This window comes from Coregonus clupeaformis, chromosome 30, assembly GCF_020615455.1.
Source record: "Coregonus clupeaformis isolate EN_2021a chromosome 30, ASM2061545v1, whole genome shotgun sequence".
NCBI lineage: Eukaryota > Metazoa > Chordata > Actinopteri > Salmoniformes > Salmonidae > Coregonus > Coregonus clupeaformis.
In genome coordinates, this window is record NC_059221.1 from 8,154,730 (window position 1) to 8,161,449 (window position 6,720).

At 42.5% G+C, this 6,720-nt stretch overlaps 1 protein-coding gene across 3 annotated transcripts in view; it reads right to left on the reverse strand.

Annotated features, from left to right (window-relative positions):
* Positions 1-6,493, reverse strand: part of LOC121546784 (beta-catenin-interacting protein 1-like) — a 73,840-nt gene extending 67,347 nt beyond the window's left edge. The window contains exon 1 of one of the 3 annotated variants that reach the window (XM_041858023.2): positions 6,429-6,493. The gene's annotated coding sequence lies outside the window, so the exon portion shown is untranslated. Of the gene's footprint in view, positions 1-6,117; positions 6,338-6,428 lie in introns of those variants that run through there. The other 2 variants (XM_041858021.2, XM_041858022.2) reach the window with 2 other exon arrangements.
* Between the last annotated feature and the right edge of the window lie 227 nt (positions 6,494-6,720).

Below are 6,720 nucleotides of genomic sequence, written 5' to 3' on the forward strand. Positions count from 1 at the left end.
AAAATGTGGGACTTGGAAAAAAATGCCCATCTGACGCTAGTGGGAATTGATCACCCTCCCCCGGCCTCCATATGTGCTCTTGGATTGTTTGACCTGCTGTCTAACTACAGAGCATTCGGAAAGTATTCAGACCCCTTCCTCCACATTTTGTTACGTTACCGCCTTATTCTAAAATTGATTCAATTATTTGTTTTCCTCAATCTACACACAATACCCCATAATGACAAAGTGAAAACAGGTTTAGAAATGTTTGCTAATTTATTACAAATAAAAACACAGAAATACAGTGGGGGAAAAAAGTATTTAGTCAGCCACCAATTGTGCAAGTTCTCCCACTTCAAAGATGAGACAGGCCTGTAATTTATCATAGGTACACGTCAACGATGACAGACAAATTGAGAATTTTTTTCTCCTGAAAATCACATTGTAGGATTTTTAATGAATTTATTTGCTAATTATGGTGGAAAATAAGTATTTGGTCACCTACAAACAAGCAAGATTTCTGACTCTCACAGACCTGTAACTTCTTATTTAAGAGGCTCCTCTGTCCTCCACTCATTACCTGTATTAATGGCACCTGTTTGAACTTGTTATCAGTATAAAAAGACACCTGTCCACAACCTCAAACAGTCACACTCCAAACTCCACTATGGCCAAGACCAAAGAGCTGTCAAAGGACACCAGAAACAAAATTGTAGACCTGCACCAGGCTGGGAAGACTGAATCTGCAATAGGTAAGCAGCTTGGTTTGAAGAAATCAACTGTGGGAGCAATTATTAGGAAATGGTAGACATACAAGACCACTGATAATCTCCCTTGATCTGGGGCTCCACGCAAGATCTCACCCCGTGGGGTCAAAATGATCACAAGACCGGTGAGCAAAAAATCCCAGAACCACACGGGGGGACCTAGTGAATGACCTGCAGAGAGCTGGGACAAAAGTAACAAAGCCTACCATCAGTAACACACTACGCCGCCAGGGACTCAAATCCTGCAGTGCAAGACGTGTCCCCCTGCTTAAGCCAGTACATGTCCAGGCCTGTCTGAAGTTTACTAGAGTGCATTTGGATGATCCAGAAGAAGATTGGGAGAATGTCATATGGTCAGATGAAACCAAAATATAACTTTTTGGTAAAAACTCAACTCGTCGTGTTTGGAGGACAAAGAATGCTGAGTTGCATCAAAAGAACACCATACCTACTGTGAAGCATGGGGGTGGAAACATCATGCTTTGGGGCTGTTTTTCTGCAAAGGGACCAGGATGACTGATCCGTGTAAAGGAAAGAATGAATGGGGCCATGTATCGTGAGATTTTGAGTGAAAACCTCCTTCCATCAGCAAGGGCATTGAAGATGAAACGTGGCTGGGTCTTTCAGCATGACAATGATCCCAAACTCACCGCCCGGGCAACGAAGGAGTGGCTTCGTAAGAAGCATTTCAAGGTCCTGGAGTGGCCTAGCCAGTCTCCAGATCTCAACCCCATAGAAAATCTTTGGAGGGAGTTGAAAGTCCGTGTTGCCCAGCGACAGCCCCAAAACATCACTGCTCTAGAGGAGATCTGCATGGAGGAATGGGCCAAAATACCAGCAACAGTGTGTGAAAACCTTGTGAAGACTTACAGAAAACGTTTGACCTGTGTCATTGCCAACAAAGGGTATAAAACAAAGTATTGAGAAACTTTTGTTATTGACCAAATACTTATTTTCCACCATAATTTGCAAATAAATTCATTAAAAATCCTACAATGTGATTTTCTGGAGAAAAAAAAAATCTCATTTTGTCTGTCATAGTTGACGTGTACCTATGATGAAAATTACAGGCCTCTCTTATCTTTTTAAGTGGGAGAACTTGCACAATTGGTGGCTGACTAAATACTTTTTTTCCCCCACTGTACATATTCAGACCTTTTGCTATAAGACTCGAAATTGAGCACAGATGCATCCTATTTCCATTGATTATCCTTGAGCTGTTTCTACAACTTGATTGCAGTCCACCTGTGGTAAATTCAATTGATTGGACATGGTTTGGAAAGGCACACACCTGTCTATATAAGGTCCCACAGTTGACAGTGCATGTCAGAGCAAAAACCAAGCCATGAGGTTGAAGGAATTGTCCGTAGAGCTCCGAGACAGGATTGTGTCAGGGCACAGATCTGGGAAAGGGTACCAAAAAATATCTGCAGCTGTGAACGTCCAAGAACACAGTGGCCTCAATCATTCTTTAATGGAAGAAGTTTGGAACCACCAAGAGTCTTCCTAGAGTGACTAAATATCCGATGGTCACTCTGACAGAGCTCCAGAGTTCCTCTGTGGAGATGGGAGAACCTTCCAGAAGGACAACCATCTCTGCAGCACTCCACCAATCAGACCTTTACGGTAGAGTGGCCAGACGGTAGCCACTCCTCAGTAAAAGGCACATGACAGCCCGCTTGGAGTTTGTCAAAAGGCACCTAAAGACTCAAGACCATGAGAAACAAGATTCTCTGGTCTGCTGTAACCAAGATTGAACTCTTTGGCCTGAATGCCAAGCGTCTCGTCTAGAGGAAAACCTGGCACCATCCCTATGGTGAAGCATGGTGGTGGCAGCATTATGCTGTGGGGCTGTTTTTCAGCAGCAGGGACTGCGAGACTAGTCTGGATCGACGGAAAGATGAACGGAGCAAAATACAGAGAGACCCTTCATGAAAACCTGCTCCAGAGCGCTCAGGACCTCAGACTGGGGCGAAGGTTCACCTTCCAACAGGATAACGACCCTAAGCACACAGTCAAGACAAAGCTGGAGTGGCTTCAGGACAAGTCTCTGAATGTCCTTGAGTGGCCCAGCCAGAGTCTGAACTTGAACCCAATCGAACATCTCTGGAGAGACCTAGAAATAGCTGTGCAGCGACTCGTTTAAGACGATCTGCAGAGGAGAATGGGAGAAACTCCCCAAATACAAGTGTACCAAGCTTGTAGCATCATACCCAAGAAGATTCGAGGCTGTAATCGCTGCCGGAGGTGCTTCAACAAAGTACTGAGTAAAAGGTCTGAATACTTACGTAAAAGTGATATTTCCTTTTTATTTTATGTTTTAATACATTTGCTAAAATGTCAAAAAAAAACGTTTTTGCTTTGTCATTATGGGGTATTGTGTGTAGATTGATGAGGAAAAAAAGAACGCAGAACATGTCAAAATCCAATCCTCGTCTCAGCCTCTGTTTGGGCTCGTCAGTGTTATGTTATGCAGCAAGAAGCAGGCAGGCACTCCAGGAGGATAGCTGTCTGAGCCTTACCGGGGAGCGCTGTTAAATCTCAGCTTACTCAGCTTAATATCAGGGTTACTAAAAACAACAACAGTGGTTGTGTCCCAAATAGCACCCTATTCCCTATATCAGTGGTTCTCAAACCTCTCCTCGCGGTCCCCAGATGTATTGTTGTAGGCCTGAACTAGCACACTTTATTCACTCATTAAGGGCCTGATGATTAGTTGACAAGTTGAATCAGGTGAGCTAGCTCTGGAAAAATTCTAAAACATGGAACAGCTGGGAGTCCCCGAGGAGAGGTTTGAGAACCACTGCCCTATATAGTGCATTATTTTCGACTAGGGCTCAGGTCAAAAGTAGTGCACTGTTTTGGGAATAGGGTGGTATTTGGGAAACAAACAGTGCCTGAAGTCTGGGCTGTCTAAAGAACATAGGTATGTGACATTTGAAATAAGACACTACATGCCGAGTAGACTAAATTAGTCATAAAAACAGTAATTGCTTCAAGATCCATTTGCGAGTATCCACCAAAAGGTTTTTTTCTGGATTAAAAAGGGGTTTAGGTGGTGGGCATAGCAGGGAGAGTGGCAATTAGGGCGCTGTTGAATTTTAGAGAAACTTTTAGAGGCCCCCATCTTGGTGTTGTAGAGAAATGTTAGCATTTTTATGCCAATTTCCTGCAATTCTACACATTTCTCCATGGAGCTAAAGAAATGTTTGCAATTTTAAAGCAAATTTCCTGTGATTCTACATATTCTGCCATGGAGTTGAGAGAACATTTTGCAGTTTTAAAGCCAATTTCCTGCAATTCTATGCATTTTGCAATGGCTAAGGCTATGTTATTTTGCTCAAACATAATAAATTAATTGTTTTTGGAATTTAGTTCTCCCTGACTGTCTAGCTTTTATTTAGGTGATTATTAGTTCTGAAAGATTATATTATTGAAAAATATATAGGTCCCTTATCTGGTTTTAGTCGTGTAAGTTTATACAGAAAAAAAAAATCCATCTCGAAAATACTGTACTGTTTTTGCTAAGACCATCTGTGTCAATTAGCCTAAGTAAGGATTTGCCTGCCCTTTGTCAATTGTTGGTCTTTATCCAATCATGAATTTCAGAGACGAAGTAGGCCCACTACAATATGAGATTGTAAACTAAATACAATCCAAAGCTTTCCTCTCTTGCTCTACACAGCCTCTAAGGTATTGAAACAGAAGTGGCAGCAGTAATCTGGTCCCACAGGGACAAGGCTGTGAGATCTGAAAGGGCCAAAGAGAGAAGGCATACAATTCTGTTTGGCACACTGATATAGCCAAGTGTTAAACAATGATATGGACAAATAATAATAATAATAATAATAATAATAATAAGCCATTTAGCAGACGCTTTTATCCAAAGCGACTTACAGTTATGCATGCATACATTTTGTGTATGGGTGGTCCCGGGGATCGAACCCACTACCTTGGCGTTACAAGCGCCGTGCTCTACCAGCTGAGCTACAGAGGACCAACAGGGGGTGGGGGGGTGACAGCAACGTGCCAATCTAAACCAACCACACAGTTACATTGAAACGGAATCTGCTGCATACAGTCTATGAAGTCGAAGCATTATCCTCCTGGTTCAGAGAGGAGACAGACAGCCGTCCCCCCCTCTGTTCACAGGAGCGGATAAATATTATAATAATGGATGAGGTCCCCTCGGGGCCTGGGGGGTTGAGCATGCACTGAACAGCACCTGCCCCTGGCATAATGAGGAGAGGGGGGTAAGGGTCCTAATCTGGTTCCAAACCCCAGCCACCCACGGGAATGTGCGGACTAAGAGAGCCATGACATACGGTTCATAACAAAGTTCACACATCACCAGGAGAATCTCGAGCTCCTGCCCGTTGACAGCCCTAACACCCACTTGTCAATGATCCACTGCAGGCAATATGCCAGCTTCACAGCTGAATGTGTCGTTAGCTATCTGCAAGTTCGGGAAATCAGACCATGTGAGGCTGAGCACAATGCATTAATGAGTGTGGAGAGAGACTAAAATAGCCTACTGAAGTCAACGTGATGAGGTTTGAGAAGTAGAATAGGTAGGTAGAAAGCTTTAGTTTGAAATGCACCAACAAAACACATAGCTAGTATTACTGTTGATTATATGATTATTATTTAAAATAATATCAGGAAAAAGAAAAAAGACAATTTCACAAAAATTGTTGATAATTTAGTCAGTAGTTGTTATTATTTTAAAATGCAAAAATGTTACAACTCATCCCTCACATTATACATACTTCGTTTTTGTTCGAAAAAATACAATAACCTTTAAGAAACATGTAGACGAAATCAAAGAAAACTCCCAGGTTTCATTTTCCTGAGAGGGATACATTTTACTGCACTGTTGTTATGGAGTATAATACGACAAGGGCGATTAATACAATAGTTATAGCTAGCCACAGCACACAAAGTGTTATATTATAGCTAGCCAGTTAGCCAGACAGTAATCATTCATCGACGTTTCCTGTCTCTTAGTATAGCTTGGCGGGTTGTTATTAACCGACGAACTCGTAAATCCTTACAAATCTCCTCATGCAAACCGGGACTGACAGCATTGGAAATATATTGCGAAACCAACACTATTTATTAACGTGAACTAACTTTGCATAATATGTCTGAAACAACCGATCTTCCCTTTGCCACCAAAGAATGCTTGCTGCATTAGGCTCGAGACAAAAGCCTTGAATGAAGTTCCAATAGGTGTGCAATTCCATCCAGGTACCGCTACCCGACTGTAAGTATTCAGCAGAGTAAACGCAAGATTTCTGACAATACAACGTTCCCCAAACTCGGAGGAGAATTACCCGACGTCAGAAAATATTACATTTGAGCTTACCCCTCCTGGTCCAGTTTTCCTTCCTTCTTTGTTTTATTTGAACGGTGTGTTGTTTTATGAAGACGTCCTGTTCCGGGATCACAATCACATCCCTCCAGTTGGAGCTGCACAGCGGCTGTGATTTAAAGCCAATTTATGCTTGATCTGAAAATGTAGTCGGAAGCTCGGTATGTAGGGTGTGACGCAATTGCGGAGCCTCTGGGGGCATGTAGAGGACAAATTGAGCTCTGTCACCGTGCGCCTCCCAAATTTTGTAACAATGTGAAGGGCTCCATATAGCTCCACATTGACATGTATAAACACAAACTTACTTCCTTGACAACTTCCTTCACAACAGCTCTGCGATGCCTTGCAAAGCGAAATATGTTGAATGACCTGACTTCTGCAGAGACCCTTTCACTGTAAATGCTGCAGGGCCAATGCAGACCTCGCCTTTAACGCAGTGCGAGGCTCCCGCTGTTGTTTTAGCTCCAGGCGACTGCTAAGGGAGCCATCCACCCAGAATTGAATTTTGCAACTATTCCACATTTACAACACATTATAGTGCTTGGTTTATTATAAAACATAATTTCCAAAATTTTGTTTTATGGGTATTTTTAAGGG